The sequence below is a fragment of the Rhinolophus sinicus genome, chromosome 17 (assembly GCF_057876585.1).
Source record: "Rhinolophus sinicus isolate RSI-liver-muscle chromosome 17, RSI-T2T, whole genome shotgun sequence".
Lineage (NCBI taxonomy): Eukaryota > Metazoa > Chordata > Mammalia > Chiroptera > Rhinolophidae > Rhinolophus > Rhinolophus sinicus.
Window position 1 is genome coordinate 44,065,598 of NC_142517.1, and position 17,729 is coordinate 44,083,326.

The 17,729-nt window shown below is 40.4% G+C and overlaps 1 protein-coding gene across 5 annotated transcripts in view; it reads left to right on the forward strand.

Annotated features, from left to right (window-relative positions):
- KCNMB2 (potassium calcium-activated channel subfamily M regulatory beta subunit 2) overlaps positions 1–17,729 on the forward strand; it is a 225,924-nt gene that overhangs the window by 119,770 nt on the left and 88,425 nt on the right. The window lies entirely within an intron of this gene.

The following is a 17,729-nucleotide window of genomic DNA, read 5'->3' on the forward strand; positions in this document are numbered from 1 at the left end:
ATGCAAATTTTAAATACTGTGATATAGAAAATATTAATGAAGTTACTTTATACATAAAATTTTATATAATAAAAGCTTGTATATTTAAAAATCTAGAACCACACAGTGTCAAAGTTAGCAAGCCAGAAGAATTATAAACTGTATTATGCTGTTACCAAACAGCATCTGATATGCCCTTGCCAGAATCACGTGAACCATATTGGTATATGTATCAGAACTTCGGTAGGTGATTCTAGTGACTATTTGGTTGTTCTTTTAATACTTGTTGTTATGATTACATACTACCTTTTTCTATACTATAATAAAGTTTCTAATAATTAATCAAATCATGGTGCTAGTACCAAAAAAATCAACAAATAAATAACTTTGGAAGAAAGGTTAGATATGCTAAAATACTTTAAAGAAGGTCAAACAAGTGCCAAGAAACAATGAGCTGCTGATTTAGGAGAGAGAGCTCTAATAAATAATAGAAAAGTCTGCCTCTAGATTTATAAAAGCATCTCTGAAGGAGAAGGAGCAAGAGGAGAGGAGGAGGAGGGAAAGGAGAAAGAGCAGGAGGAGAAGAAAAAGGAGAGGAATGAAAGAAGGAAAATGAGAAGGAAAAGCAATAAGGGGAGAAAGAGGAAAAGAAGAAAATAAGGGAGAAGGAGAAGGAAGAAGACAAAACAAGGGGAAAATTACCGTAACGGTTGTGTTCTAACAAGGCATTCTCCATCTTTACACTTATCAATTTGGGAAAATTAGCCTTGGATTATTCAAATTTTGTATTATTCAAAGTCTTTAAGAACATACCATTCATAAAATATGATTTCCCTTATAAAATAATGCACTCGGATTTCGCACTAAGGATAGTTCATCTATAGGAAGATTTGATCCTCATGTGATGGAGTCAACGTTGGAATGAAGCTTTAAGGTCATCTGCTCCAACCGAATTTGGGACAGTATATGGACTCTCCTCTGAAACATACCCCCAAAGTGATCAGTGATCCAGAGAGAGATCTATCGGTATATGAAAAGGCTTGGGTTTGCAAAGTACTTTCATGTGCATAATCTCATTTAATTTTCACAATAATTCTGTGCAGACATAATTACATTAATTTTACAATTGAAAAAAAATAGCAAAAAAAACTGAGGCCCAAAGAGTTTATACTAATTGCTTATGGATATAAAACTAGCTTGGAAAAGACCAGGTTTTCTGACAGCTAATTCAGTACTTCTCTCCTATCAACTAAATAATTTCACTTCACAGTCTAAAAATATTTATCAAATTTGTTTAAAATTTCATTTGATGCCTAAACCTTATAAGTAGTAGACAAATATTTTGGAACATGTATGGTCAAGCTCTCCTCCAGCTTACCACGCCTCAGTCCAGTTGTTAATTAAAACTTCAAATCAATTAACGCAGCGAAAGTTAAAACAACTGACCCTGGAACTGAGATTCACTGAAAGGACTTTTTAGTCCTAGTGCAAGTCCAATGACTTCCTTTCTCAAAAAGAAACACAGTTTCAAAGAGGGGAAGAAATTTCCTCTGTGTTATTACATGATTCTTTCTTTAAAAAACATAAGAAGCCTAAATAATCTTACACATCTAATATGACAGATTTAGGAAGAGATCTGAGAGGATACTTCCAACTAATGGCACTCCAGATACAGAAACAAGAGCTCATTTCTTTTAGCAACCATCTTGAACCACAACATCCTCTTGATGAGTAGTATTTAAAAAAAAATACGTAAATAAAAGGAAGGAAGGGAGGGAGGGAGGGAGGGAGGAAAAGAAAGAAACCCAAGAGGTTTTACTTGTTTTTAAAATTCTCTTAAAATAGAGTTTTAAAACTGTAGAGAGTTGCCTTGGTTGAGTGTAAAACTGAGCCCCAAGAGCCAAAGGTCCTTCTCTACAGGTTTTTACTGAGACAGCCAATCTAAGCTCACTTAATTAATGCTGCTTAAATTCTAGGTGGGTTTGTTTCCAAAACAAAAATAGATTTAGTCTGATGGTTTTCTTTTAAATTCTAATAGCATTCATTTCTATTTAAGTACCAGAGCTGAAAAATGTTAATCAAGGGATATGAACCTAGTCTGAGCCCATCACTGCGGTGAAAGCAGATGGCGTTAGGGTGCACACACCAAACAGTCTTCCTTCCTTATCGAATGTATCTAATCCCAGCACCTGATATAAAGTGGGTGCTTAGTAATTCTTTTTTCTTTATTATTGCTTCCATCGCTTTACCGTAGTGAGTTCCTTCAGCCTTATCATCTTTCAAAAATATATAATATATAGGTATACGTATAGGAGGAGCAGGTGTAGGTATAGGTAAATGTGTAAGTACAGGTATAGGTATGGACTAGTTGGTAGGAATGACCATGTATTTGCAGACTAAGGAAGAGGAGGCAGACAAAGAAGAAAGATGAAGATAAGTTATTTAGTTAATTATACATACAGCCTTATCACTTTCAAGTTTTAAGATTGCCAAGAGGAATGTGAAAAAGATGGTTAAAATTAATAGAAAAGAGAAGGAAAACAAAAAAGGAAAGAGAATTACAAAATAAAGAAAAGAGAGAATGGCAATGAGGCCTAAGCAATAATATTAATAACATTTATTAAGGGACTCCTGCTTGCTGGGTACTGAATACTTTACATTTTTATCTCTACCGGATATTTCTACTTGCATTTTGCAGAAGAAGAAATTGGAGTTGAGCACAGGGCCATAGAGCGGGAATGGTTTTGGAGTTGAGATTTGCCAACATACTTTCCACCATTCCACTATTCCCAAAGCATTTAGGTTTACAAAGAGGAAGTGGCTGGGGAGAAAAAAGAAATAAAATAGAAAAAAACAGGGAAATATTGAGTTCTCCATTTGTACTCCTTTGGCTTCCAACTGGTCATTTCAGTCAGGTGGTCATGTTAGAGACCCCAGTAAGTCCCCCTCAGATGTCCAGAAAAAAACAGTAGCCATTCACTTATTTCAAGTGATATAAATGAGTGTTTTATTTTCATACATTAAAGATTATAGAAATGTTCAACACGCTCAGGTCCAGCCTATTCACAGGGCCTCATTGCCATTCTCTCTTTTCTTTATTTTGTGATCCTTTTTCCATTTTTGCACGTGTTGAAATTTATAAATATAAGGGTTTTAATCACAGGGGGAAAAACTGTTATTCTTTAACTAATGGTACTCAATTAACGTTGGGCCAAATTTCAGGAAAATATATACAAGTGAGTCATGAAAGCTTCGAGAGTCACGTGACTATAAGCATTCTCCATAGGCCTTGTTCATGCAAACATGTATGTGCTTACATGAGAACATGTCTTGGCTCGTCCATGTAAACCATTGCTGTCTGTGAACCCAAGCTCTTTCTAAATATTGAACAATTCAAAAGGAATTCATCTGTACTCAATTTTAAGCATTTATTACATTTATAATGCTGGAATTTGAGAAATACAGCTTTTGTAGTTGATGAAATGTTTTTACGTTTAAGTAGTTTTATTTAAAATCTGCATCCTCCATGGAAAACAAGTTTCAAGCACCCTGGTAACAAATAAATGACATGCCCTATGTTTAATTTGCTGTGTAAATTACAGTCTCAAACAAACATTCTCTGGTGGTTCAAAAGAGTGGTGGCAATCTACAGGGAGAGAGAAATAAGAGCTAGTCACTTCTCTGTTTTATGCCATTTGTCAAATATGTTGGGCATTACCCCCTACACACACTTCAAAGTGAGAAGCATACTCTATGTTTCAAGAATATCTAGACCAGAGCTGTTCAGTACGATACTCAAAAGCCAATGAGGCTAAATTGATTAAATTTAATTAAATTTAAAATTCTGTAGCCCAGGTGCATTAGCCATATTTCAAGTGTTCAGTGTGAGGCATATGTAGCTACTGCATTGGTCAGTGAAGGGTTATAGACTATTTCCATCATTGCTGAAAAATTATCTTGGACAGTGCTGCTCCAACCAAATCCAAAGGTGAAAACTTTTTTAAAAGATACCTGTCAGAAAGAACAAAAACCCCATCACTTTTCCTCCTCTCCTACAATTTAAGAATGCGAGACTCAAAAGGTTAACTGGCTTTCTCAAGGTCATAACACCAGTTAATGAAAGATCCAAAACTGAAGTCCACATCTCTCGCATCACGCTCAGGTCCAGCCTATTCACAGAGCCTTTTAACCTAAAGCTAGGAATAAATGGTACATTTGAGTGGCCACAGTATTTTCAAGCACCATCAATTCCTTACTTCCATAAAACAAAACTTTCACAAGTGTCGAACCTCTTCCATTTCTCTTCTAATCTCTCTGGGTATCTACCACCCTTTCCTCCTCTTCAAACTCGAATACAAGTTCGCATAAACTCTCCTTTGATATCTGCTCCAAAGCCCTTTCCTGTAAGTGCCACACATCCACGGTCCCAAGTCTCAGACAAGCACCATGCTCCCACACCCAGCCCTCAACCTGGGATCCTGCTCCAACTATATCTGAAGAACCTGCCCACTGCCTACATCCTTACACAGCCCCGCTGGTAGCCTCACCCGGCCCTTGAGCAGAGACCAACCCTGAGTCCCTGGCCCTCTCCCACAACAGTGTCCATACACGGGTGGTCTTGGACACATTTTTAGGTGATCATTTCTGAGTCATGGGGCTGAGACAACCATGCTGTCACTACACAGCAGCTACTTGGGGGTGGGAGATATTATCCAGCCATTGGTAAAGACCTATCAGTAATCAGTCCTGACTTGTCTCTCAAGCCATCCCATAGGCTTGGACTGACCTAGCCCAGAACCTGTATCAGGTACTGTGAATTGTGGACAGCTACTTCATTGTCTAGTAGGTTGGTGCAAAAGTCATTGCATTTTAGAAGTTTAAAAATAATTGCAAAAACTGTAATTATTTTTGCACCAACCTCTCATTTATTTCAAGTGACATAAATGAGAGTGTTTTATTTTCATACATTAAAGATTATAGAAATGTTCAAATTAGAATGTAATTGCACGGGAAAGAATGTTTAAAAATGAGTTCCAGATATACACTCGCACATACATACAACCCCCACCCCAGAAGGTTTATGATCTTTATATGTGAGGAGAGACTAAACAAAAGAGTGCTTTTTATAGTTGTCGTAATAGTCTCTTTTTTTGCTAACAAATTTTTTTTATTGTTATTCTTCATTCCTATACTTTTTGAGCTGTTATTTAGATTTAGCATATCTGAAATAATTATCATTGAAAGGAAATACCAAAATCAGAGTCAAAGGCGTCTCCTCCAGGAAACAGAATGCCAAGTACCCTGGAATCCGCATTAAGAAGAACAGAGTTCTATCCCCTTCTTCCAAAAAGAGTTAGATAGAAAAAGAGACACAGCAGCAGAGAGAGAGAAGGACAAACATGGGAGACATACTTTGGCCTTAGTTCTACCAAGGCCCCGCTTCTACCAGCCCCATGGCAGACCACAGGAGACTCATCTAAGTGTTTAGGGAGAGGGGGAGTTTGGGCATGTCAGATCTCACAGCTGTTGGAGGTTGAATGTGAACATCCACTCCACATACATACAAGTTAAGCCCTCTATTCTGTGGCTCCTTCCCTGCCTTTGGTGTCAGCAGCCTTAGGCAGGAGGCATTTGCCTAGTTCTCACATTACCAGCTGTTTGATCTTCAGCAAAATACTTACAATATTGGCAATTCAGTGTTTTTATCAAGGTCATGATAATTCCAAGCTCATAGGATTTTTTCTTCTGTAATTAAATGAGATAACGTATGCAAAGTGCCTGGCACAGAGTAGGACCTCCCCAAACAACAGCTGTTTCCCTTTGTGATTATATGCCCTTTGTATAATAAGGCGACATCGGCAACGCTCACCAACCTGGCCTTTTGAGTGCACAGAAACAACCACATTTAAAAGGTCGACACTATTTCCAAATGGGCTCAGAGGAAACTTGACTAGACACAGGCTCTAGTCTGGTCTCCCTTGTTTTTCTAACTTCACAGCCTTCCACCCCGTGCCCTCGGAACTTCAAGAAAGGAAGAAATTGTTCTTTTCTGGCTTGTGGTCTTATTCAGGCCCTTGATAAACAAGAACAGATCTCTCTGCAGCTGCAGACCCTACCCCGCTCTGATGGCTAACTTGTTCTCCCCACCTCCCAACCCCCCAGTCCTCTGCCTGTCCTCACCACCATCTCACCAGGGCTTCTCTGTCCCCAGGCAAGCTCCTCTCCACAAAAGACATCTCACAGTTAGCTTGACTTACTTAACACGTCAACACCGCGCCCAGCCAGAGGATTACCACAGAGCTAGCACACCTAGTCACTTCTTATTTGCAAGTGAAGGTACAAGGAGAAAGTCCTGGGGGAGATGTGAGTGGTACATGGTACTGATTTCCAGGGTGCAGTTTCAGGGTCTCTGGTATGAAGTGATAGCTTATGGCTGAGTGAACAGAAGCAGAGGCATCTGCCACTTACTATCCGTGAAACTCTGGGAAAACCAGTTAAATTTTTTCGTCATTGGTTTCCTGGTCTGTGTAAAAGAGATTAAAAAAAAGTACAAGTACCTAACTCTTAGGGTAGCTGGGATCATTAAATAAGATGATAAATCAGAAGCACCTGCCACAGTGCCTGGCACATAGTAAGTTCCAAATAAATGAGCTCGGTTACTATCAGTACTAGTATTACTGCTAGTACACTAGAAAGTCAGAGGTATTGCTATCACTGCAGTTGCTACTGTCACGTGTTCGTGGTAGGGTAGAGATAACAAGGGTAAGAACCTCATGGCTCCTCCCGGGTACTTGTGCCAGTTTTGCAGTAAATATGATCAGTATCACCACTTGGCAGCACAGTAAAATCATCCAAGAGATTTAAAAAAATCCTGATGCCCAGGTTATGTGTCCCATACCAATTATCCGAATTTCTGGGAGCAGAATCCAGACATCAGTCATTTTTAAAGATTATTTTAACTCGTAGCCAGGTGTGAGGACCATAGTTCCAACGGCTGCCTAAGGAGAGTAACGCCCTTACTGGGGCTTCTACTGCCTCTGTTTATACCTCTATTATCATATTTGTCCCCTTCTAGGTAATTACTTTGAAGTGCGCTCCAGCCCATGCCTGGACCCACGAGACTACTCAAGACCAGGGACCATGATTTATTCATCTTTGTAACTCCAGCGGCAATGATACATAATGATAATAATGGTACCCAGTTTCCGTGTATCACAACCCCTATGTGCCTGGCATTGGACTAAACTCTTTACAATATCCTCTCATTTAATTACAACAACCTTTAGGGTAAAATGCTATTGTTAGCCTCATTTTGTACCTGAGAAAATTGAGGCACTGACAGGTTAAGAAACTTGTGGAAACAGGTAGTCTGACTCCAGAGCTTATATATACTCTTTTCCATTAAGTTATGGAAATGTCCACATCACAGTGTGGACTTAGAGTGGGCCGTTAGCAACAAAAATGACAACAGTAGCAATAGTATCACCTGTAATTTATGGAGAGCTCCCTCTGTACAATGAGCTATATGGATCCCTTTACCTACTTTCATGTAATTTTCACCCCACCCTCAAAAGAAAAAGAAAAAACAACAACAAAAAAATCCCTTACAAGTCAGGTCCTATTATTTTTCCCTTTTATGAAGAGGAAATCGAAGCTTAATAAGAAGTTAAATGACTTCAAATGAGGTCATTAGGAGTGAGGTAGAGATTTAAAGTCAACTGTGTCTAATTTCTGGCTCTAACTTATTAAACAATACTGTATTCATTTCTTAATTGACTAATGGATGAATGAAAGAACAAGTGAACGAGTGAGTGAGTGAATGAATGAATGAATGATCTTTTCAAGTCTGTTTCCATCCTTGCCTTCTTTATCAACATTCTCAGCGCGCATCCCTGCTATATAAGAAGCTTAACTCCTCTTATAGGTTGAAGAAAAAAAAAATAGCTTTTGAGGAGGAGGAAAGGGAAATCAACATGAAGGAAATGAGTCTCTGTACATTCGCACAGATTTGGGGCTGAAGCCAATTTGTTAGTTTGCAAATGAAAGCGCTGTCTCTGCTTTTCACTACTCTGTTTCATGCTTTTAAAATTTAAACAGGAGGCTTAACATCTGCTATGTGTATTATAAAATCAAGAGAATTGCAAACATTAAACAGAAGATGTACTGGGTATTTTCAAATGTTTCTGGTTGCTAAGCAACACACTTCCTACTTTCCAGGCACCTCAGCTAGGTCACCTGGGCTTCAACTCTGAGGAAGTCTTGATTTAACTTCCAGCCATAAGCTGTGACATGCGAAGTATTGAAACAGAACGGTGAAGAAGGCCTTTGATCTTATACAGGTTTTCTGAGACTTGCCTACTACCTGCTGTCACTGTCAGTGCTGGATCAATAGCATGAGATGGGTTAACACTATGTGGTTTTCTTAGAAACTCAGTGTTTTTATACAGGAAGACTCCCTGACTCAATTAAACATTAGAAAGGGCCTTTCTGAAATAGTAAAAAGTATAAATTACAGAATATTTTTAAAGAATAGAATTTTGTTTATTCAGTTAAGTTCAATCACTTCAAATAAACTAATAAAATTGTCAAGTATAAATCCTATTTTAGTGGAACTTGAGTTTTTTCTTTTTAAATTAACACATTAATGTCCCAGTTGTGGCACTTCTCGTACTTGTTTACCAGTCTCCCCAGAATTTTATTTGTACTGTTCATTTAATCAATTCCATGTAGATCTTGTTTCATCTCCACTACAATTCTGGGAGAAAAATATTTCCACCATTTTTAGAGCTAAAGTAACTGAGATTATGTGGATAAGACCCCTGTCTGGAATTCATAATTCGGTTCCAAAGACTTTCAGAGAAGCCCAGGATATAAAGCAATTTCTGTGTGCTTAAATCCTAGCCTACGCTCTGGAAATGCATACTTATCTTTTCTGGAAGCCTGCCTGGGCCAACGCTGCCCAAACCGGCTACCCAGGACCCTGTCTGTGCATCTCCGTTGGGATCCTCAGCCCTAGCAGGTATCCCCCAGGGAGCTGAAGAAATACAATTAAACCAAAAAATACCACTGGCATCTACTGTATGAACTCAATGGTACCTGCAAGCCATAGGAGTCAAGCAGCGCTCCAACTCTGGTTTATTCGCAGAGCAAGGCTCTCAGGGAGCCCCAGATTACAAATTACAATCACTTCTGAATTTCTTATGTCTTCCTTCCCCCATCATAATCCCTTAACCACTCACATCAAAACTGGGGGTGGGGATGTAGTGCAGTCAGACATTTTGGAGTGAACCTTAGCAGGAGGACACACTTCCCAGGAGCCTCATTCCAAACCTCAATAATCCTAAAGTATAGATTTGAAGGTCAGCTAGAGGAAAGCAGACTTTTGTTTCTCTGTTGCTTGTAGAGGGCTATAACTGGGCCTGAGGCCTGAGGGCAAGGTTATTTTCAGAGGGTTCCTGACTCAATTGGGGTATGTAGTTGTGTGTGTGTGGGGGGGGGGGGGGGTGAGGTACACGCACAAACGTAGGGAGGCAGGCATGCACTGAGGGAGACAAAAAAGAAAAGCCATTATGGCAGGTGAAAGTCATTTAAAACATCCGAAGTCTTCCTGGTACTAAGTGACATAGGGGGCAAAGTTTGAAAATGTTCAGTCTTCCATAGGATCATGTTAATTTACTTTTACACTAGATCTCATAGTGTCAATATTATGATTCAGCTTCCTATGTTTTCCATGAGGTCCTGGCTATCAAATGCTTCCTCTGTTACATCCATTGTGCACTCATTCATTTATTCAACCCATAGTTGATATGTGTTGAGTGCCTATTATGCTGAAGAAGCTGGGGACATAGTGATAAACTGAATGGACCTGGGTCCTGCCCTCATGAAGATTGCTGTCCAGGGGACATTAATTGAGCACTTACTGTAGTCTGAGAACTATGCTAATCCCTTTACATCATTAGCTTATTTAGTTTTTATTGCACTCAATCTTCACAACATCCACATCACATAGATATTATGATTAATCCCCTTTTGCAGAACACCGAGAGGTGAGGATATGGAACTTGTCAGTAGTGAGTCAAAATTCAAACACAGCTCTTCCAGAGCACAGACACTTCACCACCGTGCCATACTGACTCTATTTTAACTGTGTACATTTGCATATATTTTAACTAAATGCTATAATGCAAGTAAAACTCTTAAGATCATGCCTGGCATTTAGTCTGCAACAGTTATTTTTATTCTGTCATCTCTCACACAGAGAACCTAGCTAATCCTGAGCTCCCAACATCTATGTAGCCGAGTCCCCTTGGTAAATCCCAGGGAGTCTTCCTCTCGGTCTGGCCCTGCCTCTCCCCTCAAAACAGATTCCAACTCTCCTCTCAGGGCCCAGAGGCCAGACTCTGTCATGCCTCATTGACAAGGAAGCCTGGTACATGTTCCTGGGACACTGTGCCCTGGGTCAGAGCTACTCAGAAGGGGCAGCATCCTCTCCAAATTGAGAGTGTGCAAAGCCTGTCCCCGTGGTCCCCTAGGCACAGGGTCCCCTAAAGGCCTAGCATTTGTTCACAAAAAGTCAATATGCATCAGAATCCTCTGAAGGTTTTCAAATGCAGACCTCCAGGCCTCACCCCTAAAAATTCTATTTTGGTAAGCTGGGTGGGGATGGGTGGCAGGATAGGAGCTTTCCATCAGGCATTTCATGGGCTTCTCCTGCAGGTTGCCGGAAGACCACAGACTAAGAACCAGCTTCAGGATTAGCTTTACTTGGGGCTGTGAGGCATTTTAGTCAGTGAAGTCCCTTCCTCCAGAGAGCCCGGTCCCACCCCACAGAGCCAGGAAACACTGGGCCCTCAGACAAGGCTGAAGGTCCACTTATAAGTAAGAGCAAGCCAAGCATCACTCCCATCGGCATCCCTAGCCAGTCAGGAGAACAAAAGTTAAAGTAATATTTTCTCTAATACTTGCCACTTACTGGGAATTTTCCATGTGCCAGGATTGGTTTAATGGAGATGGCACTGGTTTGGGATTAAGATAATCTCTTTTTAAATCATGTTGTTTCCTTGGGCAAATTATGTAATTTCTTTGAACCTTTGAGTCCACATCTGTAAAATGGGAAGTATAAAATGCGGTGTTGCTATGGGAATTAACTGAGATCAATTATCTGGTCTATGGTGACATGCAATGCATGTGGGTTCCTTCAGTCCCACCCTCTCCCCATCAGACAAGATTCTTGCTGATGTCACTGTGCCTAGGGAGTCTGTGATTGTTACCCTGATGTGGTGTGTGTAATCCTTCTGCTGTGCTACCTAAATTTAGAATGTCCCTCCTAGCATCCTTATTCAAACCAGGAGATTAGTAGTCTGCTAGCTCCCTGTCATTTTTCCCCAATAAGAAATAATGAGATTAACATTTTTGTCAGTGAGCCTAATCACCTAGATGTTGTCATCTGTAGACATTGTGTATAATGGATGGATCTTGGGACTCAAAAAATTCACCTGTGATTCTGGAAAATTTTCTCAAGAGGCTCTGTTAATATTGCTCTATTCATATTGTATGCAGTCTGGTAGAAGACAACTACAGTGATGTGAACGTGTGTGTGTATTATATAGACTCAACAAGTATTTATTAAATGTTTCCCAGAGCTAGCCACTGTTCCTGGTGCTGGGGATAGATACCATGTTGAATAAGGCAGACTAGGCTTTCACGGCACTTTAACCTAGTGAGAAAACACTACTAATGATAGCTGACATTTATTACACGCATTCTATGTGCGAGGCACTGCACTATTGTTTTTACATGCATGTTATTTTCTTAAGACTCCTACACGCATTAGCTGCTTTTATTGTCTCCATTTTACAGATGGGAACGCTAACGCACCAAAAGGTTAAGTAACTTGCTCAAGGTCACACAGATGATCAATATTAGAGTCAAAATTTAGATGGACACCAGAGATTTCTGCCTCAACCACTGTGCAAATTGCCTTTCTATATAATCTGGTGTTTTAAGTGGTATTTTATATTATTCAAAGAGATTTTACATTTTATTCTATGAGTCTCACAACACATCTATGAATTTACAATAGCAAGTGGTAAAAAATCACCATTTTTGAAACAAAAACCAAACAGAAAGGTAAAATAGCTATAGACAGGAAGGCAGTAGGCCCAAGAGCTCATACTATTTATACTTTCTATCTTTAGTATTCCTTTTACTACATATACATACATATTATGTTGGGGAAAATGTTGTTAGAATATGAACTGCGCTAAGTGACCTGAGACAATGCTCAGTCTCTTCATTGTAAAACCCAGGTAAAACTGTGGCCTTGGGATGGTTATTATAAGGACCAATTTCGATAAAGCATATACAATTATTGGCATGTAATGATTACTCTGTAAATGATAGAGCCTCTGTATCTTCTAGTTATAGGTATACATTTCACTTCTTTCACATTGGATAAGAGCAAATACTCAGAGAAACTTCATTTCATTTGTGGGAAATATCTGAAGTCAAATCACTGTTAATTACAACCCCAAACCAACTCTATAGAGCTGGTCCATGTGAATATTTAGTGACCACATAAAATAAGAAAAATAATATTATAGCTAAAAATTAAGAAAAGGACTTACCTACTCCTGAAGTCACCTACTGTTAGAGGAAAAATTATTCTTAGGAATCACTTTAGAAATCAGGTCCAACAAATTAAGAAACCAAAGCAGAGACAGGAATTGCCTTGTCCAAAGTTTCAAATCCGGTCGGGGGCAACGTACTGAGACTGGACTCCTGCTGCGCCACCCAACCCCGCCCCGCCCCCACTCTCTACCATCATCCATATGCTCTCTGCCACATAGAATGACTTCACTCAAGGCTCTATCCAGTGCCCTATAATGCCACCCAAGGCACCATTCTCTGAGACCACCTTCAGGCAAAGCTCTCTTTGGGTGGAATTCTGTGGTACAATTTGATGGAAGAGCCCCTTTAATGTGTGTTTGTTCACAAACTGCCCGCATACATGGAGGGCAAGGAGAGACCAAAGAAAGAGTCAGAACACTCCAGATTGGTAGGTGGAAGGTTTAAGAAGAACGAGAACTTACCAGGCTTGTCTTAGTCACCGCAAGACGAGCAGATCTCTGCACTCACCCACCACAGCCTTAAACGTTTATGTAGAGGTCTTAGCCTTAGCGGTCCGTATGGTCTCAACAACATCTTACTCTCTCAAGGCTTGAAGCAGGGTCAGCTATGAGAACCGTGGGCAGAACTTACATACCTTCCAAAGACAGGGGAGCAGGTGAGGAGCTTCCAATTGCTCGGGTGCAGCTCGGGGATGAACCAGACGTCACATCCTCTAGAAGACCTCCTCCAACAACGTGGTCTGAAAAAAAAATCACTATTACAAACATCTCAGTCCTGTGGGACAAACCTATATAGAAGTTGCCAACTAACAGACCTCCCTGTAATGCAGAAATCTCTGATCATTAACCCTGTGGAAGAAATGTTGTTCTGTATTGTCTTATTAGAGTTTTGTCCTATGTTTTTAAGGAAAACAGAAATTCCCCTTACATATAAAAATCATAATTATTTTATCAAACTGTCGCACATTTTTCTACTGTCCATGAGAAGTGGAACCCTTCAGAAAATAGCCACAAGCCAGAAAAACTTGGTATTAATTTTCCAAGAAAAAAATGCTGAATATGATTAAATTACACGTCCCTTCCTTCAGTCACACACACACACACACACACACACACACATACACACTTGAGAATACCAGACACAACATTTCTTCTTCATTGCTTCTAGATTTACCCTATATTTTATTTCAATATTCATTCAGCAAATATTCCTTGAGCCCTGCTAGTATTTGATCCTGTGGTGGGCATAAGCTGTAATGTTTGTCTGGGGGGCTTCACTGGGGAGACAGACCCTCTAACAGGTATGTTACAAGAGCTCCCCTAGACTCTAAAGGATAGGCAACATAGTGGGGGAAGTGAAGGGAGCAACTATGTCTTCCTGACACAAGCAGGGAAGGCTTCACGGAGGAAGTAACTTTGAACTAGGTTTTGGAGGACCAGTGGGAATTTGCAGAGTGAAGAGTGGGGAGAGTGCTTGGGACAGGGAAGAGCATGTCTAAGGATGTGGATTCGGGAGAAAGCCTGGTGTTTTTAGTAAATGACAAGGAGGAACCATGGGCAGGAGTGAGTGAGCCAATTTAGGAAAGATAATTTTTGCAATCCTATCAAGAAGGGTCTTTGGAGTCAGGTGAAAGAACTTGCACTGGTTAATCTGCAGGTGGGCAGTTTTGCCCCGGTGATGGCTTTTAAGCAGCAGTGACCAAATAAGGTCCATTTTAGTAACATCTAATGTTTGCCAGTATTTGAAGAAGCTTGTGCAGTTAACACAAAGCCCATCTCTCTTTGAGAGCTTGAGGAAAGATTGGTTAGGGAAATCACAGCTGTACCAGAGTCCCCTGTCTAGAATAATGCATCTGCAGCGTTCTGAAGCTCTTCATCCCTGATTCTGAAATTCTGTATGTCTGCCCTAGCATTTCTATAGCACTGAGGAGGGGGGAAAAAAAGAAAGAAAAAAAATGACCACTTGTTTATTTTGGAGGTAAATTACAGAGAGGTTTTACAGGGTTCCAGGCTACTTTTTCAGCTTGAGGATTTAAAAAAGAGAGAGAGTTTGGGGCTGATTTGAATAACGGCTTGTGTTCCCAAGAGCTTTGTGCTTTGGTAAGCAGTGTTGGCTGATTATTGCCTCATGCTTTTCTGAAACAGCTGCCTGTCTCCTTTTAGAGCTCTATTCTAGGGGGATTGCAAGAGCCACGGAAGAGAATTTAACTCCTGAAGACTCAGTTCATTTGGGTAGAAGAGATATGAAAGAACCATGGTACAGTGAGTTTTGTTTGTTTCAGACAGTTGCTGGTTGTTCGAGGCAAAGAGTGAAAGTTTCTTTCTCTGAACTCAAATGGAAGTTTTGTATGAGCCATTCCACTAAAGTCTACCTTCTCAGTATTTTGATGTATGTCTCTCTGTGTCTTTGAGCTAACTTGGTTTTCAGTGAGAATTCAGTATTTATTTCAAGAAGGGACAAGTTAGGGCCTGTATCACTGGCTGTCTTTCTGTTTTCTGAGTCCTTCTATAAACCGAGTTTATTTGGAAACCGCCATGCAACTGTAGCTGGATTTATTGCCACACTCAATAAGGAAGTCCCTTTTACTCATGTAGAGATTATTTATTAAACACTCTGTGCACCTGGCATTTTTTAGATGCCATGTGTATTTAATCAATAGCATTTGGTTTCCTACCCATTCTAATTGAAATCACACAATTAACAAAGGTCCCTTGGCTTACTGAACTTCCCTTTTATAGTAGGATGGCAACTAAACAGAACTGACCAGAGCCCTGGGTAAACAGGAATCGATTTTTCAGGAAGCAAGTCAGAGGTTTGCCACAGTCCCATGGCCATCCTGAGGTTTGGATAGAGATTCAGGAATTACCTGCCGCTCTCCCTCGCTGTATAACCATTCCTTGTCAGGGCCCCCGTCCTGGGAGGTGTCTGTCCTTACTGTCAGTTGTTCCCACATCCCTCTTACCAAAGTTTACAATTCAACCAACTCCCAATGGTTTTTCGGACTTAACCATGGACTGCTCATTCCCAAAGGACAGATGGAGTGTTCTGAAGTGTTAGGTCACATATTTCAGCAGTGACCTTGGCTTCTCTTCTACATTTGATATGTCTGACATTTCTGAATGCTTAATGTACAGAATAACATTAATCATATCAATATTTATTGAGCACTTATTATGCATCAGGGACATGCTAAACATTCACATGCTATCTCATTTATCGCCCTCATCACAATCTGTGAGCTACATACTATTATTCTCCCCATTGTGCTTGTGACAGAACTTAGTCTTAGAGAGGTAATTCACTGGTAATTACAGAACAGATAAGAGGCAGAATCAGAATTAGAACTTGCAGTTCTTAATACCGCAGCCCTTGGGAGCCCCTCAGGGACAAGAGGTTTTTCACACACTTGCATGTTTATTACCACAATGGGCCCGGAGCTCTCTGGACCAGGTAGCATTTGATCCCATGTCAGAGACTGAAGCACTCCTGGGCGCATGCCCCCTCCTGCCAGGTTGTGACTCCGTTAAAGAGAGGAGCTCATACTCACAGCTAAAAGTAGAGTCGTCTTTCTCTCAGCATTGCTTTTGAAAACATAAAACACTACTTTTGTGGAATAAGTTAAATAATTCACTTAATAGGCTCATGTTTTATGTTTGGGCAAATTTCAGTAACTTAAAAAAAACAACAAAAAAAGATAAGCTATTCAAGTTCCAACATGTCTAACTTAAACTACACGTATATATGGAACATCAAGATGTGTCCAGATAGAAAATTGAGGGGAAGAAAACCAGTGTGTTTCTATTGTTTTTTCCTCCTTGTGTCTAGTTGGACCTGGGCTTTTAATCTGGGCACCAGCTCCCAAGGCATGGGCTACCACCACCACCGTGCTCAAGAGCCATTTACCTTCGTCTTAGCTTACAGCACATTTTCCCACCTGTTTCTAATTCCTCAGACCCTGCCCAGGCCTTCTCACTCATACCTGCATCCTTTGCCCGATCATGTTTCTCTCAAGCTGACATTGCTTTCCTTCCTTGGCTATGATTTGCTGGAACTTTACTCCTGGACCCTCTAGATAATGATGGAGTCTAGTACAACCTCAGGATAGGGACCCTACCCAAGTGCCAGCCTTCAGGTACACTCTCCCCTGGGTTTGCTTCAACTAACCACCCAAGGGAGAGTTGGACAGCTGATGTTAAAAGTCCCCTCTGCTCACATCACGCATGACAACTGGCTTTTGTATCCAGGAGATGACAAAGCTTCAGAGAGGCTCCTCCTCACCGAATACTGAAATCTCCACAGTTCTGTGGCCCCTTAGGGTTTACAAAGTCGACCTTATCAACTTATTCAGCAAGCAGTTATTGAGCACCTGTTGTATGTCAGGCATTCTACTAGACCAAGGGCTACAAAGAGAACTAAGAAAGTCTCAGGATATTCTGGGGAGGAGGTGGACAAAGCAGGTAAGTGATGGGAACTTACCCAGGAAGGGAAAGAAAAGTCAGTTTTGTTGGTTCTGACATCTTTGGTTACACAAAAAGGCACTTCTTTCATCTTTGGTGACTCCTGACAATTCGAAGTGAGAGCATCTTTCCCCAAACTCTCCGTCTTCTTATCAAGAGTTTACCTATTCTGCCTCAACTCCATCATAGTGTCTTTATCACCAATAAATGGACATGCCTTTTCCCTTTTGTAAAAAAAGTTTGCCTTATACCTCTTTCCTTCAGAATAATCTTCATTGTTTCTAATTTCCTGATCTTCTAACAACAAGCTCTTGTCTGAACCGCTTTGTGAAAGCCACTCTCCATTGTTTCTCTGGATGTACTAGGTCAGAACAACCCCTGGCCAATTACAGCCCATGGAGTTGGGATACAATAGTGTCTTGTTACCTCGTGTCTGAGAAGGGACATTTTCGTACAAGGATAATTTCCTCTCTAGTCGATATTATTCTATTGTATTGTTGAGGTAAAAGAAAAATTTCCTCACTGAGTACCTGAGATTTTATCTATCTATCTGTCTGTCTGTCTGTCTGTCTGTCTGTCTGTCTGTCTATCTATCTATCTACCTACCTATCTACCTAGTTATCTATTTATCTACCTAATTTTTCCCCAAAGAAGCAAACTTTT